This window comes from Zingiber officinale, chromosome 3A, assembly GCF_018446385.1.
Source record: "Zingiber officinale cultivar Zhangliang chromosome 3A, Zo_v1.1, whole genome shotgun sequence".
NCBI lineage: Eukaryota > Viridiplantae > Streptophyta > Magnoliopsida > Zingiberales > Zingiberaceae > Zingiber > Zingiber officinale.
In genome coordinates, this window is record NC_055990.1 from 94,336,233 (window position 1) to 94,355,589 (window position 19,357).

At 39.8% G+C, this 19,357-nt stretch overlaps 1 long non-coding RNA gene across 1 annotated transcript; it reads right to left on the reverse strand.

The window, feature by feature from the left end:
- Nucleotides 1-15,115: 15,115 nt before the first annotated feature.
- Nucleotides 15,116-17,405, reverse strand: LOC122052066. The gene is made up of 3 exons (XR_006131749.1): nt 16,677-17,405; nt 16,488-16,559; nt 15,116-16,207 (listed from the first exon to the last, which is right to left on the reverse strand). It is a non-coding gene; the product is annotated as an uncharacterized LOC122052066 (long non-coding RNA).
- Nucleotides 17,406-19,357: the final 1,952 nt, after the last annotated feature.

The window sequence follows — 19,357 nt, forward strand, 5'->3', positions numbered from 1 at the left end:
GATTGAATCAATCACCAAAATTAATTTTTGTGATGATTTTATATTTTTAATTATGGTCGGCCACTTGCTTGGGCACCAAGCAGGGTGGCCGGCCACCTCATCAAGAGGAATAAGGAAATATATTTTTTTAAAATTTTACAAAAAGAAATCTTCTTATAAAATTTATAAGCTCTCTTTCCTAAAGTAGGAGCTAAAAAAGGAAAGTTTTAAAAATTAAAACCATGTTTTAAAATTTAAAACTTTTCTTATGAAATTTCCTTTTTTAACATGATGATAGAAAATTTAAATTTTAAAACTTATCTTCCTTTTTTTCCTTAAACCATGAGGATGGTTAAAAAAGGAAAGTTTTAAAACTTTTAAAAACTCTCTATTAAAACATGTGGCCAAATTCAAATAAAGAAAGTTTTAAAAATAAAATATCTCTTTTAAAACTTATAGTTTTCTACAAAGAGAAGATTTTAAAAATTCAAAAATAACCCTCCTTGTTTGAATATTGTGGCCGACCCCTTCATGCTTGGTCACCAAGCAAAGGGTCGGCCCCTATAAAGAGGATGTGGCCGACCCTTGCTTGGTCACCAAGCATTGGATCGGTCCACTTCTTGGACACCAAGAAGAGTCTTACATTTGGATGGACTTGAGGCTATAATGAGGCTACGACAGGGACCTAGAGGAGAAATTGGTTTTGGCCTTCCGATGAGCTTGAGTATCCCGTGTTCGCCCCGAACACACAACTCAAGTTCATCGATAATAACTCATTCCACTAGAGAGTTATTACCGCACTACCACACCAATCCCAAATTACATTATGGGCTCCTACTTATTATGAGTGTGTTAGTCTCCCTGTGTTTAAGCTTACGAATGTCCACTAATTAAGTAAGTTACTGACAACTCACTTAATTAATATCTAGCTCCAAGAGTAGTATCACTCAACTTCATTGTCATGTCGGACTAAGTCCACCTGCAGGGTTTAACATGACAATCCTTATGAGCACCTCTTGGGGGCATTCTCAACCTAGATAACTAGGACACAGATTCCTTCTATAATCAACAACACACACTATAAGTAATATCATTTCCCAACTTATCGGGCATATTGATTTATCGAGCTAAACCTCACCCTTTGATAAGTCAAAGAAATAAATATTAAATATATGTGCTTGTTATTATATTAGGATTAAGAGTACACACTTCCATAATAACTAAAGTCTAGTTCTTTTATTAAGTCAGTATAAAAAGAACTTATCTAAATGGTCCTACTCAATACACTTAAAGTGTATCAGTGTAATTCATTAGTCAAGATAAACTAATACTTAATTACACTACGACTATTCTGATGGTTTGTTCCTTTCCATCTTAGTCGTGAGCACCTGTTTTATAATTTATAGAGAACCAATAACATGATCTTCTGAGTGTGACACCACACTCCATGTTATCTACTATATAAATTAATTGAACAATTACATTTAACAAATAAATACAGATATTGACCAATGTGATTCTTTTATTTCAAAAATAAATGTTTACAAAAGCTAGGCTTTTAGTATACACTCCAACAGTTTCATCTTCTTCAAGCCGTAGGTTCGTCAGCTGGTTGCAGAGTAAGTCTCTTCACGTGAGCTTGGCCTCAGACGCCCCTTCGTGTAGCTCAAGAAACTTCTTCTAAAGCTCCTTTGTTGAGTTGTAGATGATGATCCAGTTGACTTCTTGTGGCAAAAGGACGCTTAGCAGATGGAATTCTATTTTGCCGTTTGCTACGTAGTCGGCCTGCTCTTTCTTTGTCCACTGGTATTCTTCCTTACCTTTGGGTACTACAAAACTGAACTTCATTATTAAAAGTAATTCAAAGTTAGTTTTAAAGAATACCTACATTCACTTTTTCCAGCTAAATTTCCCCTCGGCGGGTATATGCTTGGTCCAACCATCATCTTTGCTTCGATCGACGGTTAGTCCTCCTAAAGCGTCCTGGCTCTGATACCACTTGTTAGGACCGTTGGGCTGGCTAGAAGGGGGGTTGAATAGCCCTGCACAAAATAAAATAGAAAATATCCTTCTCGGACTTAAATGAACACTTACATAAAGATAGAATAGAAAATGAACTAAAAAGAAAGAGACACCTGAATTCACTTGGTTACAACCGGGGAGGTTGTTAATCTAAGAAAGTGAAATGCACTAACTCTCCTTCAGGCAGAGAAGACTCTTTACAGCAGAGTAAGCATAAAAAATTAGAAGCTAAATGAAAACTAGAGCGTGTACAAGTGTTGTTGCAAGAATGCTTGTTGATATCAAGCTACTGGACCAATGCTGTATATATAGCCTTGGTCGGGGCGCCTGGAAGGGTTCCAAGCGCCTGGAGGGATAAAATTTTATCCCCTTCGTAATGAATCATGGTCAAACGTGATCTGGATAGAATCATGTTCTGGGTGCCTGGAATCGTTCTGGGCGCTCGGATTGGTCCGGGCGCCCGAAATGGGTTCGAGTGCCCGGACCCTTAAAGTCAACATGGTTGACTTTTTCGATCCGGGCCCTCTACTCCGGTGCTGCTCGCCTCAATCCAAGTCTTCCGCTCCAGCTCCGCTCGCTTCGGTGATTTCGGCCAACCGAAATAAGGCTCACCCGAACCTAATTTTGGCCTTCTCCTCGAGTAGGCTTCCGCTCTGGCTTTTTGTCCCTCGAACGTCGCGCACATTCTTCTCTTCCACGGGTGTACTCTTCTGCGGTGCCTCGTAACTCAGACGCACCGAGCCTGTCTGCTCTCTCCTGTGCCATCCTTCTCGCTAGTCACGTCTTCCGCTCGACTTCCTGTGCTCCTAAGCTCTTGCACACTTAGATACATGGATCAAAACCAATAGGACCTAACTTAACTTGTTTAATCACATCAAAATAATCTTGGAGTTCCAACAGTAGTCACAAGGTCCAGTTAGCTACCTTCTCATACTATTTTGAACCCGAAAGGAAATGTTAGTGTGGTACACTTCGGAGTGGTAAATCTACTATAGACCATGTTGTACTAGTTCTAGATTCAGATCCTATTAGGTCAGATGGGATCACAGAGCCAGACTTGCAGTCTCTGTTGGTGCAGCGGGCCGATAAGGGGGGAGGGTGAATTACCTGAAATAAAAAAAATACCCTCCTCGTTCTTTCAACTCTTAAGGTGAAATAATAATAAATAAAATAAAAGAACAGAATTAAAGAAGTGACTCAGGAATTGACTTGGTTACAACCTAGGTGGTTGTTAATCTAAGGCGGTTGAAAAGCTCAGTCAGAATCTCCTTCTCTGAAGGCGGAGAAGCATTTTACACAATAAAAGCTTAAGTAGTTGCTAGGAAGTCAGTACAAGAGTTGATGATTAATTTCCTAGCTCCAGAGCCCTTTTTATAGGGTCTGGAAACTCTATCTTCGGCTTAAGGGCGCCTCCCATAAGCATGGAGTGTAACGACCACCCTTCTTACTACTACTACTACTCTCTAAGAGTGACCGTTACTTAACTACTGACTCTACTTAACCGGTATAATTAAAAACCACGAGGAATCCCTACCGAAAAATTTCGACAGAGTCTCCCCTGTACCGGTGACCAAATCAGCAATACAAACAAATAATAATCATCAGCCACATGCGGCTGGTATATATACTTCACAACTACGCAGTAATAATGTCACAATAACTAAAAGGAAACTATTCTAGCAATAGTAAACAGATAGAACTCCAACGATAAGACATAACAAGCTACAAGTGCGGAATAGACCCAATTACAATCTCAACTTCATCATAGTATTAAGGAGAAAAGAAAAAGGAAACTCTAAACAGGTAAGTTTTGACAACTCCTTAACAAACTCTTGATCTCTCCATAGTCCAGCCATCACACACCTTAATCACCACCACCTTGTCGCCTTCCTTTCATACTATAACTTTTCCTTTATCTGCAGTAGGGGGAAATGCAGTCTATAAGCATAAAGCTTAGTGAGCGCTATCTAACTCACAAAAACTCGATATGCATGTATCTAAATAAAAACATGCTAAAACTGAAAGCTAACATGTAAAGCTACTCATGCTCATAAATAGCAAAGGAATCATACTAACTGAAATACTAAACATGTATAGCTAATCATGCTCATAAATAGTGAATAACAGTAAGCTAACTCATGCTCTTCTAATAGTAAAGAAACATACTGAAAGGCTAAACATGTAAGGCAAGTCTATACTATCATGCTAGCATAAAGAACTTAACTTACTGAATTCTAAACACCTTCTGTATCTTATTTCACTTGCTTAATACTTATACTTTAATACTTTTATACTTCAAAATAATAATAAACTTCTCTTGAGCCCGGCATTGTACCAATTTGCGCGCATCCTTAATAAGAGTCGAGGTAGCTAATCCCGAAACTACTAAGGTACTTCTAGGTGATCTTGTGCCTAGGGGCGATCTAGGAGCCCACCCAATGGACCTTGTGTCCGGTACATGCCATTTAAAAGTAAAATACTTATTTTCTTTTAAACTATTACTTCCTTATACTTGTTATTCTTTAATTCTCTTATAATAAAAATGTCTTGGCATTTCTTTGAGCATTTGATGTGCCACTGATCCCAATTCTTAAACTTAGGGATTCTATTAAGACCTTGGTCTCTCTTTCTTATAACTTCTTATAACCCTCTAAAGAATTTATTAGAACTCTTTTTCTTTTTCTTTCCACCTACAGGCAGATTCTAAAGTTTTTATAGAGCAACAGAATTCTTTAATCATGTATCGACAGACTCAAGCAAAGGAAAACAAATCAAACTTCTTTTAGCATGCTACAATAAACATAAATCTGCACTAATGCTTAACAGAAATCTAAAATTGAGGTTCATGGCAGCATAACAAGGAAATCTAAATCAGGAAATCTCTATCTGAAATGCTAACTATAAGGGTTGTTCAAACTTAAATCTAACAGCAATAAAGAAAACTAACTACATGCTCAAAATTTAATCAAGCTATCTTATGTTCATTGCTTATTAAAATCAATCCAAAACTGATAAAACTTGTAAAGGAAACATGAGCATTCTGAGCACAGTATCACCATCTCATCAACCTCTTTTAACTCTGATTAAGGCTTTAATATTGTTATCTACTAAAAAGAATGCTGCTGCTATCAAAAGTTGATGCATGAACATTAGAGCATATAAGGAACCAAAACATAATTCAATGCAAAATAATTCCTTAAACTACTCTTTTAATTCCAAGCTATCCTAATGTTGTTCAGGAAGGAAATCCGGAAGCAAGACAACAAGAAACACTTACTACTCTTACCTTTCTATTCATCCTAATGCTGTACAAAACTGAAGCAAGGAAAACAAGCCCTTAAAAATCCAACAGAACTCCCAAATTAAAGTTATCCACACCCATTGCATGGCACAAACCCAAATCCGAATTACACAACAATAAGATGATCCCATAATCAACCTAGCAAATTCGGATTTCATGGTCATGGCAGCAACCACTACAAGCAACCCGAAACCACAGCTCTTCCCCTGTTCCAGATCAGTTGCCTTATATCAAAAAGAACAAACATGCCTAATTCATACCATTAGTTCCCCTCTTTGAAGTACACGGCAGCAAGATCCAAACAACAACCTTTACTACACAAATCAAAAACAAGGAGAAACAAAATCCAAAAACCACTCCTACTGCAGGTGAGTAGCAACTCACCGAGCGTTCTTGGACTTACAACCAACGGAGATGACCTCTAGGGCTTCGGAGGTGTGGCTGTTTCGGCGAGCCCTTGACACCAGTGTGCTCTCCTCGACGAGGTGACCACCACCGTGTGAAGATCTCACCAAGAAGGTGCTCAGCCGGTCGTCGAAATCGATGCCCTAGGCTCGGCATTGTTTCCGCCCGAGCACAGGAACGCCGTCGCGCGTGAAGAGAAAGAAGAGAAGAAAGAATCGGGTTTTCGGCAAGGAAGAAAACCTAATCCCTTTATAACTAGGTTTTCTATTACTAAATATACTTTAAATATAACCCGTTCTTTCCTTAATTAACAAAAACTCATTGGCACAGCTGGTTAACCGACTTTTAACCGAAGCCACAGATCGCAGCTTCGATCCCTCAGCCGCGCCCTTCATTTTTGAATTTCTTTTAAATGTTCCAACTACTGCATATATACATTTCACTCCATATATATTCACAAAACAACTGCAGATCGGTTGGTTGGGTTGGGCTCGGCTGAGGTTCGGCTCGGGTCGAGGTCTTGGGTTCGAGTCTCACCTTCAACGTTTTTTTGTCAAAACTTCTTTCTTTTTGTAACCCTACTAAACGACCTCCAAAAATTACATAAAAATACTCTAAAAATTCCTAAAAATCTCTAGAATATTTTAAAAGTATTTCAAAATATTTTTATGGACTTTTAAAACCTGAAATAGGAAAAATTGGGTCGTTACATGGAGGGCGCCTCCAGTGTGGCATTTGGATAAAGTTTTATCCAAATGTGAAACAATCACTTTGACTGGGTTGAGGGTGCCCTCAACATCATGGAGGGTTCCCTCAATGTGGAGGGCACCCTCAACGCCATGGAGGGTGCCCTTAATGTGGAGGGCATCCTCAATATTGCAGTGTATAAATAGCTCTAGCTTCTTTTCACTTCTTTTCTTCTTCTGAAGCTCTGATCGCTTGAGTGATTACGACCAACCGAAATAGGGCTCACCAAAACCCAATTTCTGGCCTTCTCCTCGAGCAGGCTTCCGCTCTGACTTCTCGTCCCTCAAACGTTGCGTACGTTCTTCTCGTCTACCGGTGTACTCTTCCACAGCTCTTTTGTCCCTCGGACGCACCGAGCCCGTCGGCTCCCTTCCCATGTCGTCCTTCTCGCATGCTGCGTTTTTCGCTCGACTTCCTGCATTCCTAAGCTCCTGTACACTTAGACACAGGGATTAAAATAAAATAGGACCTAACCTAACTTGGTTGATCACATCATGACAACCACAGGGTCCAACAGTCTCGACAGTCAAAGTCATCTGTACCACTACCTTTCCCTTTGAGGCCAGTGCAGCCTAGGAAGAGCGTTTCAAAAGAAAAGGCTAGGGAGTATCAGGAGCTTGTGGATTTATTTAGCAAAGTAGAAGTGAATGTTCCTTTGTTGACTATGATCAAACACATCCCAAGTATTCCAAGTTTCTCAAGGATCTGTGTGTTCATAAGAAGAAGTTGAAAGGGAACAAGTTGGTCAGTATGGGTAAAAATGTGTTTGCACTTATTCAGTCATTACCCCAGAAGTGTGAGGATCCAAGAGTTTTCACTGTACCATGTGTTATTGGAGATAGTGACTTTGGAGATGCAATGTTGGATCTAGGAGCCTCAGTTAATGTTATGCCAAAGTCCATTTTTGAAGCACTTTGCATTGGACCTTTACAGTCAACTGGAATAGTTATTCAGCTGGCCAACCGTAGTTTAGTTCAACCTGTTGGGGTGATAGAAGATGTCTTGGTGAAGGTAAAAGATTTAATTTTTCCAGCAGATTTTTATATTTTGGATATGGAGGGGAATGTCTCTCCGGGACAAGCACCATTAATTCTTGGAAGACCGTTTCTAAAAACTGCTAGGACTAAAATTGATGTACATGCCGGGACACTTACCATGGAGTTTGGCGATACAATCGTACAATTCAATATTCTAGATGCAATTAAGTATCTGACGGAGGATCATTCTATTCTTAGTATTGATTTATCTGAGGAGATGGACTGTATGGACTTGCTTGTTGAGCTTACTTCTTATTTAGAATTTTCTGAGTCTTATGAGTTATGTTCTAATTCTGATGATTTTGATAGCTATGATGGAGATAGTAGTATAGTTGTTCTAGGACCTATCTATGATTTTCCATCTGTTGGTGAAGAACATGGGAGTGTAGGGAGTTCTCAAGAATTACTTCCATCTGATGTTCAACCTTTGCAGCTCGAGTTGAAGTCTCTACTTAAGTATCTGAAATATGTGTATTTGGAGAAGGACGAACAACTACACGTTATCATTGCCCTGATTCTAGAGCAAGAGCAAGAGCAAAGACTATTGGATATTCTGATGCAGCCTAGAAAGGCTATCGGGTGGACACTTGCTGATATACTAGGCATTAGCCCTTCCATTTGTATGTACAGGATTCATTTAGAGGAGGATATGAAGCCGATGAGCAACCACAGATATGACTTAACCCACTAATTCTTGATGTGGTTAAGAAAGAGGTGACTAGACTTTTACTGGCTGGTATCATTTATCTTGTCACGCCCCCAAAGGAGTCTCTGTCAGACAAAAATCCGACAGCATCTCTCATATACCGGTGACAATATGAAATATACATACATACATACATACAAAATACATCAGCCACATACGGTTGGATAATATACACAACCACACAGTTATATAATCAACCCACTCGATTGGAATAAGAATAAACACAACCACGCAGTTACATATATATTAAACAGCCCACACGGCTAAAAGTAAAACAAGCGGAAATCACAAATAACGATCACAAAACCGCAATACTACTAGCTGCGAGCCGACTCGGCTTGACACAACATCACTAAACCAAATACAAGATACTACAAAGCCAAACTCCATATAAAAGGTACAAGTACACGAATAAGTACAAAACCAAAATAAAGTGTATAGAAGCACTAACGGTACGAGAAGCTCGGTGTGACATGGGACTGGCGGACAAGATCTCCAGGCGACTCCATAAATCCTTTACCTGCTACCTGGCAAAATAACTAATTTACGAGGTGGTGAGTATAAAGACTCAGCGGGTAATAGACAGATAGTACATGAGTACAGTAAAGAACTAGAGATACAAAAGTATATAGTCTCGTAGGAAATATAACAGATACTGTGATATCATAATAAGTGTCCATACCTATAACCATATCCTAGGCTAGTAAGGTCGAGAATAGTACAGACCTGCTACGGTACTGCTCATAACTACAAGAGCATCATGTGAAGTATACCATCAATAAGTAAATCAGTGTCTAAACACATACCTCAGGTATATATCTCAACCTATGTGAGCATATCAGCATAAGTAAGCAACAGTATCATAAATAAGCAATAGCAGCATAAGTAAGCAACATCAGCATAAATAATAAATAGCGTATGCATGGATGGTCACTACCGCCCACCCCCTGTACCATGACCCCTGTATGGTCGAGAGGTCGGGACAATGACAGATTGTACACCACTCTAGCTACCACTACTCTTGAGCGGCCGAAGGGACAGTTGTATAGTAGCTGAATAGCTACATTTGCGATGGGGGCCCCTGTTGCCCGCGACTCCAACTATCACTACCCATGAGTGTGCGAGTGGGGGGCACGATAAGACAAGCGACATACTCCAGCTACCACTATCCATAAGTGGCCGAGCGTGCGACCCTGACCAACGACCCTCTCAACCATAAGGGAGACATGGTCGTCGGATGCATGCAATGACATGATGCGAAAAATACATCAGCCATCATATATATATATATATAAATATATATAAACGGAAACATATATGCTACATGAAGTCAGCATGCTCAATAAGAAATACGAATAAATAGCGGTTAAAGCAGGTAAGCATGGTATCTGGTATCTATATATCTAGTATCTAGTATCTAGTATCTGTTATCTGGTATCTGCTAAATATCATAGATAGCAACAAGAGACTGTATAGATACAGAAACGAGTAGCTCAAATATTGAATGGAAGTATCAAACACAGGAAAAATACGAGTGGAGTTAAGATAAATACAGGAACTATCCGAAGGTATAGCTCATGCACTAGGAACAATGTACTAAAGAGATAAAGCAAGAAGTACCCGCCTTAAATGTAGATTGTGCTAAATAATCCTAAACCGAGACGCTAGTCTCGAATCAACGTCCTGTAAATCACATAATGCATAATATAACTAAGTCAAATATGAACTAGTTAACTAAATCCATCATGAACCAAATAGCAACCTTAACATCCATCTGATAAAGAATCCATGAACTCTGATCATTCGATAACCCAATCTGTAGTTCAATTTAAATTAACTAATCCACAACTAAATCATTCATCCCTTAAACAAATCAACATCCACTTATTATCCATAGCATCTAATTAACAACTACATTATTCCAATTTGAATCTACATTCATGTATGAATCAACAAAAACTTACCTAAATCTGTGTATTCCATTGTTAACTCGTAACCGGAGAAGGTTGTTGTTGCGAATGTCCAAACCAAGCATCCTACATTATAATCATCACAGTAACATCTTAACATTAGGTCCAATTCCACCATAAACCCCAACATCTAAAATATAATCATCCCAATTATGGCACAACAACCTCCTTACTAAAAGAAATCTTACCTTTGCTTGACCCTTGATCCAGATATCCCGATCCATATTCATCTATTAGATTACCTTACGGTTGGTTATTGTCGAAAGCACTGCTTCTTTTCCATATCTACCGGAGAATCATTTTGAATACTCCTAGATCCGGTGAGAAAGCGTCGTTGGACCTCCTTGTTCCAGATCTGGTGATGAGGAGTGGAACTCGAAATCCACAGAGAAGGTGGCTCACAACTGGATGAAGGCTCGTGAGTTGTTGACAATGGCGATCAACAATCTTCGCCGGGACTGGGGAGTCAGGGTGATTTGGGATCACTGTGGCGCGGCGGCAGCATCGAACAACGCCGACACAATCGAGAGTCGAATGATAAGCGATGCGGCACTGGTCGCGATCGTAGCTTGCTCTAGCGAGGAGGGGTGCCGCACGGACGACGATCGATGTCGGAAGGAAGTGGCGCGATCGAAAGATGGGGTGACATCACCGGCTAACAGCATCGCTCCCATATAGGCGATGGTTGCTGTGTTGCCGATGGATCTCATGCGGATGCTTAGCGTCAGAGGCGTTGTCATGCGGCGAGGTCACGTGGCTCAGCGTCAACGATAAGTCTAGGGCACGGTAGGAAGATGAGGAGAGGAAATCATGAGAGGGAGAGGGATTCGGCGGCGTGAGTTGGCTAGGGCACGGCGTCACGAGCTCAAAGAAGAGGGAACGACGAGGAAAGGATCGGGCTTGGGGGAAAAGATATAGGAAAAAAAAATAAGAAAAGGGAATAAATAAAAGAACTTAGGTTTTTCCTTTATTAAAGTCTAGATTACTTCCTTATTCAACTCCCATATTTGGGTATTTCCAAATAGGCTTTTCCCATGCCTATTATTTCATCTCCGCAACTACCTCATACGAACTCTGTTTAAATCCCCAAAAAATTCTAAAATTTCCTAGAAAATCCAATAAGTATATTTGTCAAATAACCTTATTATTTAATTACTATTTGAACATCGTATTTTACATTCTCCCCCACTAATAAAAATTTAATCTCCAAATTTCCTGCTCAACTTAGGGATCCTCATCTAAGGGTAACAATTAAACAACATACTCATATACCACTCCATCCAAGTATCATTACAAATCTCCAATTGTAAAAGATGGCTCTATGGGTTATGAGCTCACCTAGCTTCCGCTACTCACCCACTGCTGTCTAACCAACGCTGGGTAAATCAATTTCATCTGAAATTCATAATTCCCTATCAACAGATCCTCAAACATCTGTATAGGGCGTTCAAACTATCCATTTGTCTAAGGGTGGAAGGTTATACTAAAACATAGCTTTATACTCATGGTCTGCGGTAAAATCTATCAAAAATGTGAGGTGAATCGTGGATCTCAATCTAATACAATACTCGGAGATATACTAAAAAGTCCGGTAATATCTCTACAGTATAACCCTGCTAAACGATCCAAAGGGTCTTCCCTATGGATCGGTAGAGAGTGAACAAAGCTAATCAACAAATCAACGATTACCCAAATCGAATTATATCCTTTGCTATGTCCTGGTTAGTCTCACAACAAAGTCCATTATAACAAACTCCCATTTCCATTCCAGTATCTGAATCAACGGTGACAATCGTGCTAGTCACTGATATTCAACCTCACTTGCTGGCAATCCTACAAAATTCACAATGTTTTTCCCCATGTCGTTCCACCCATAGGAACGCTCTAAGTCTCTATACATTCGGATACCACCCAAATGTATCGCAAATCCCGAACGATGTGCTTTCTGCAATAACTCCTCTTGGACAAGATGTGACTCAGGAAACACATAATCTCCCATGAAATAAAGAATCTCATTCCCGTTACCCGAGAATTCTGTCTGCTGGTATAAGACTACTCTGCTCATGCTACATCGGAACTGCTCCAAACCCCAGATATGATACATCTATGTAGAGTACAATCCATCTACACTAGAAAGTAATACTAAGACGGGTGCAGTTAACAGCTTTTCGTTTCAACTTCATGAAACTGGTCTCAAAAGCATATATCCAGGAAAATTCCACACTCTTCCTAGATGACTTAAGTCAATGGCAATACATCGCTAGAGAAACCCTCAACCCATCTCTGGTAACACTCAGCCACACTAAGGAAACTGTAAGTCTCCTGTACAGACTTCAACTACTCCCACCTGGTAACAACTTTTATCTTTTGTGGATCCACTGATTTACCCTTGCTAAAGATAATATATCCCAAACAATCCACAGAAGACAATCGAAGTGCGCAAAATTGAACTCTGCATAAAGATGTTCTCGTCGAAACATCTCCGGAACTATGCGAAGAGGGTGTTCGTGATCCACCTCAGATCAGGAATATAACACAATATTGTCAATGAAGATAATATCAACTGATCCAAATACCCTAAGAATACCAAATTCATCGAGTCCATAGAAATATCTAGGGTACTGTAGTCTAAATGGCAATATCAAGGACTCCTAATATCCGTACAACAGGCACACTCAAACATGAGATCACTAGTAACGAGTTTATGATCTGATCACCAACTACAAGTCCCCAAATCCATAATATCAAGGCATACTACTTCTCAGGTTACTATCAACATCAAAACTAAATAATAGACCATCAAGTCAAACATCCACGAATAGATCATCAACAAATAACATATCACCACACCTGATCTAGTAATATCCATCAATCTCAAATCATCCTCAACATCAACTGTCAACAAAAGGTTAAACATCCTCTGATCCGACATATAGACTTCAAGACCTTCAGTAACTGATCATGTGGTCAAGGTCTCGAGTTACTTATGGAGACAATGATAGCTGAGTCGACTAACCATTGTCTTGCAACACATACTATGATTGCTCCATCTGAGGTTCAGTAACCTCTAGTGAAATGCACACAAGGTAGAGACGCATTATCAACAAATAGCTAAGTGCCATAACTATCAATCGACGCTTGCTCCTTGTAATTCATCATTTAAGGTTTCCGCTCGGTAACAGTGGAATTTCATAGGTGTTAATCAACTAACACCACATTGGTATCACTGCGGGTCCTACATCTCTAGGTATCATCGAGGATATCTAACCCTATCCGATCGGTCCATGAGTCAGGATCTCCCATGGAACAGCGCTAGACGAGTCAACTGATCATCGCCTTATAAACCATTACACTTCCAAATAAAGTAGAGAAGTACTCTCTCAAAACACCTCAAAATATTCACCGAGATGTTTTGTTCTAAAAAACTGTCTTCTACATCTTCCTTCACATGATGCCTGATCACATAATGGATATGCAGCTAACATCATATTTTCCGTACCAGTATAAGTCATATATCTGAATGTACTCACCAAATTATACAACCATGAAATGGTTATATCTCGTAAGTGTTAAGCAGCTAGCTCCACACTTTTCCACATCAGTGGAGGCATCTATCTCAATATAACTTCAAAGCTATCCAACCAGATACAGACAGTCCATGGTCAAAATCCCCATGGAATAGGATACATCGATCCTCTAAAACTAGTCAAGCCAACAATGGTATGTGGCAAATTCAGTTCTTTCTACGTATGTACAAGTCGTGTACTCAAATGTGTATTTTAGGTTATCTAACCCAACACAAATAACTCAAAGATCAGAATCTCTACGAAATAGAGTAAGTTGATCCCTACTGACCAAGCTAATAAAAGTAACTCAGTACTCTACTAGCTACACCAACAAGAATATATCAGTCTTCTACTGACCAAGTCTAAAAAGGTAAATCGGTCCTCTTCTAATCGAAACATCAAGAGTAAATTGGTCTTCTACAGACCTAACCAACTAGAGTAGATCAATACTCTACTAAGCAAGTCAACAAGGGTACATCGGTCCTCTACTAACCGAAACAACATGATATTTAACAGATACTATCCACTACCAAACTAGTGATAACAGAAATTAATAATACTGGTGGTATGGTAAAAGAAATCCCATGAGAATGTAATCCTTGATCTCTAGTAGGGTCAACCGTGATCAGTGATTGATCCAATACATGTACTGTATGCTACAACCAACTAGACAGGTACTAACAAAAGAGTACTAATATAGGATATAACTATCAGAACAACTATGCATGTACTAACAGAAATGTAAGATAACGATATGCAATCATACCTCCTATAGCTTGGAGATTCCTATCGCGACCTGGTCTCAAAACCTGAAAAGTCACATTGAGAAACCAAATCGCGAAAAATCCAAATCATGAAAAATAGGCCTCGTAAACCTGTGGCTGTGATACCAATAAATTGTCACGCCCCCAAAGAAGTCCCTGCTAGACAAAAATCCGATAACATCTCCCCTATACCAATGACAATATGAAACATACATACATACAAAATACATCAGTCACATACAACTGAAATATATACACAATCACGCAGTTATATAATCAACCCACTCAATTGGAATAAGAATAAACACAACCACGTAGTTACATATACATTAAATAGCTCACACGGCTGAAAGTAAAACATAGCGAAAATCACAAATAACGATCACAAAACCACAATACTACTAACTGCGAGCCGGCTCGGCTTGACACAACATCACTAAACCAAATACAATATACTACAAAACCAAACTCCATATAAAAGGTATAAGTACATGAATAAGTACAAAACCAAAATAAAGCATATAGAAGCACTAATGGTACGGGAAGCTCGGTGTGACATGGGACTGGTGGACAGGATCTCCAGGCGACTCCATAAATCCTTTACCTACTACCTGGTGAAATAACCAGTTTACGGGGTGGTGAGTATAAAGACTCAGCGGGTAATAGATAGACAGTGCATGAGTAAAATAACGAGCCAGGAATACAACAGGATACAATCTCGGAAAGATAAATAGCAGATACTACTATGTAAACAAAGTATATATCCGTACCTGAAACCATATCCTAGGCTAGTAAGGTCGGGAATAGTTCAGACCTGCTACAATACTGCTCATAACTACAAGGGTATCATGTGAGGTATACTACCAATAAGTAAACAGTGTCTAAACACATACCTCAGGTATGTATCTCAACCTATGTGAGCATATTAGCATAAGTAAGCAATAGTAGCATAAATAAGCAATAGCAGCATAAATAATAAATAGCGTATGCATGGATGTCACTCCCGCCCACCCCCTGTACCATGACCCCTGTATGGTCGAGAGGTCGGGACAATAACAGACTGTACACCACTTCAGCTACCACTACTCTCGAGTGGCCATGGGGGCAGTTGTATAGTAGCTGAATAGCTACGTTTGCGATGGGGGTCCCTGCTGTCCGCGACTCCAGTTATCACTACCTATGAGTGTGCGAGTGGGGGCACGACAGGACAAGTGGCACGCTCCAGCTACCACTACCCATGAGTGGCCGAGCATGCGGCCTTGGCAAACGACCCTCTCAACCACAAGGGAAACATGATCGTCGACATGCATACAATGACATGATGTGAAAAATGTAACAGTCATTTTATATATATATAGAAACATGTATGCTACATGAATCTAGCATGCTCAATAAGAAATATGAATAAATAGCAGTCAAAGCAGGTAAATATGGTATCTGGTATCTAGTATCTAGTGTCTGGTATCTGCTAAATATCATAGATAGTAACGAGAGACTGTATAGATATAGAAACAAGTAGCTCAAATATTGAGTGGAAGTATCAAATGCAGAAAAAATATGAGTAGAGTCAAGATAAATACAGGAACTATCCGAAGGTATAGCTTATGCACTAGGAACAATGTACTAAAGAGATAAAGCAAGAAGTACCCGCCTTAAATGTAGATCGTGCTAAATAATCCCATACCGAGATGCTAGTCTCGAATCAACGTCCTGTAAATCACATAATGCATAATATAACTAAGTCAAATATGAACTAGTTAACTAAATCCATCATGAACCAAATAGCAACCTTAACATCCATCTGATAAAGAATCCATGAACTCTGATCATTCCATAACTCAATTTGTAGTTCAATTTAAATTAACTAATCCACAACTAAATCATTCATCCCTAAACAAATCAACATCCACTTATTATCCATAGCATCTAATTAACAACTACATTATTCCAATTTGAATCTACATTCATGTATGAATCAACAACAACTTACCTAAATCAGTGTATTCCATTGTTAACTCGTAACCGGAGAAGGTTGTCGTTGCGAATGTCCAAACCAAGCATCCTAAATTACAATCATCACAGTAACATCTTAACATTAGGTCCAATTCCACCATAAACCCCAACATCTAAAATCATCCCAATTATGGCACAACAACCTCCTTACTAAAAGAAATCTTACCTTTGCTTGACCCTTGATCCAGATCCATAAGTTCCCCTCGGATGAACGTTAAATGTTGTTGTCCAACCAGCCCAATGCTCCAAAATCAGCATCAACCACAAATTTACACCAAAATCATTTACTGGTATGAGTGGTTACCTCCAATGATCGTCGGTAGCAGGATACTCCGCTGCTCATACCGTTTGAAGCTCTAGTTGGAACTCACAGAAATCCACAGAGAAGGTGGCTCACAACTGGATGAAGGCTCATGAGTTGTTAACAATGGCCATCAACAATCTTCACCGGGGCTGGGGAGTCGGGGCGATCTGGGATCATTGTGGCGGGTGGCAACAGCATCGAACAGCGCCGGCACAATCGGGAGCCAGACGATAAGCGATGCGGCACTGGTCGTGGTCGTAGCTTGCTCTGGCAAGGAGGGGTGCCGTACGGACGACGATCGGTGTCGGAAGGAAGTGGCGTGATCGAATGATGGGGCGACATCACCGGCTAACAGTATCGCTCCCATACTGGCGATGGTTGCTGTGTTGTTGGCGGATCTCATGCGGATGCTCGGCGTCAGAGGCGTTGTCGTGCGGCGAGGTCACGTGGCTCAGCGTCGACGATAGGTCTAGGGCACGGTAGGAAGATGAGGAGAGGAAATCGTGAGAGGGAGAGGGATTCGGCGGTGTGAGTTGGCTAGGGCACGACGTCGCGAGCTCAAAGAAGAGGGAACAGCGAGGAAAGGATCGGACTTGGTGGAAAAGAAATAGGAAAAAGAAAAATAAGAAAAGGGAATAAATAAAAGAACTTAGGTTTTTTTTCCTTTATTAAAGTCTAGATTACTTCCTTAATCAACTCCCATATTTGGGTATTTCCAAACAGGTTTTTCCCATGCCTATTATTTCATCCCCGTAACTATCTCATATGAATTCCGTTTAAATCCCAGAAAATTTATAAAACTTTTCAGAAAATCCAATAAGTTTATTTGTAAAATAATCTTATTATTTAATTACTATTTGAGCACCGTATTTTACGTATCCTATTTCAGATAGTAAGTGGGTGAGTCCAGTTCAAGTGGTCCTAAAGAAATCTGGCATCACAGTGGTAGCAAATGAAGAGAATGAGATAATTCCCACCAGAGTGCAGAATTCATGGAGAGTTTATGTCGATTATAGGAAACTTAATTAGGCTAGCAGGAAAGACCACTACCCCTTGTCTTTTATTTTATCAAATATTAGAGAGGCTAGCGGGTAGGTCACAATATTGCTTCCTCAACGAATACACAGGGTATTTCCAAATATGCATCGCCCCTAAGGATCAGGAGAAGACTACTTTCACTTGCCCCTTTGAGAATTTCTCTTATCGTCGTATTTCATTCAGATTATGTAACACTTTAGGGACCTTTCAACAATGCATGATGAGTATTTTTGGCGATTTATTAGAGCATTATATGGAGATATCCATGGATGATTTTTTAATTTATGACTCGTCTTTCTATGCATGTTTGAATAATTTTGTCGTAAGTTTTGCATAGATGTATTGTGATCGATCTAGTTTTGAATTTTGAGAAATGTCATTTTATGGTCGAGCATGACATTGTTTTAGGTCATATCATCTCTAGGGAGGGCATTAAAGTAGATCCTGCTAAAATTTGTGTTATATCTTCTCTATCTTACCCTGCATGCATACTGGAGGTTCAAACTTTACTTGGTCATGCAGGTTTCTGCAGGCACTTTATTAGATATTTAAGTAAAATTGCCCTTCCACTAACCCATTTACTACAAAAGGATATGGTATTTCATTTTAATCAGAGGTACAAGTGTTGGAGCGGAGGGGCCGACAAGAGGGGGTATGAATTTCCTGTCAAAAATAAAACTAACTCTTTCTCAAACTTTTAACTCAGATTAGTAGCACAATTAAATTAAAACAATCGAACAACTAAAAATAAAAGAGGCTAAAAAATTACTTGGTTACAACCTAGGTGATTATTAATCCAAGGTAAAATAAAGTACTAAAAAAAGTCTCCTTCGTTGAAGGTGGAGAAGCCTCTTACACTCGTTGAACCTTCAAAAACATAATAGGAAATGAATACAAGAGTTGTTCTATTTTTCCTAGGTCCACGGGTCTTTTTATATCCCCTGAAAAATATTATTCGCGACTTGAAAATGCCTTCAAGGTGGTCCAAGACGCCTTCCATCAAATAAATTCTATCTCCCGAGAATAAAATTTTATCCTCAGGTAATGGCTAGGAAAGACACCCTCCATGGGTTGGAAGATATATTGTTCATCGAAGGCATCTTCCACGACATGGAATGTGCCTTCCATAAGGTAAAAGGCATATCAGCTCCCATAAGCTGACATTTTCTTATGTGGGTGATGCTCCGGCTACTCGGAGTTGAGCTCACCCGAACCCAACTTTGACCTTCTCCTTGAGCAGACTTCCTCCCTAGCTTCTCGTCCTTCGAACACCGTGCACATCCTTCTCGTTTATCGATGTACTCTTTCGCGGCACCTCATCCCCCAGATGCATTGAGTCCGTCGGCTCTTTTCCTGTGATACCCTTCTCGCTAGCTGCGTCTTCTACTTGACTTCTTGTGTTCCTAAGCTCCTGCACACTTAGATACAAGGATCAAATACATAGGATCTAACTTAACATGGTTGAGTACTTACAACCTCTCTATTTTTCATGTGCATCCCAAGTT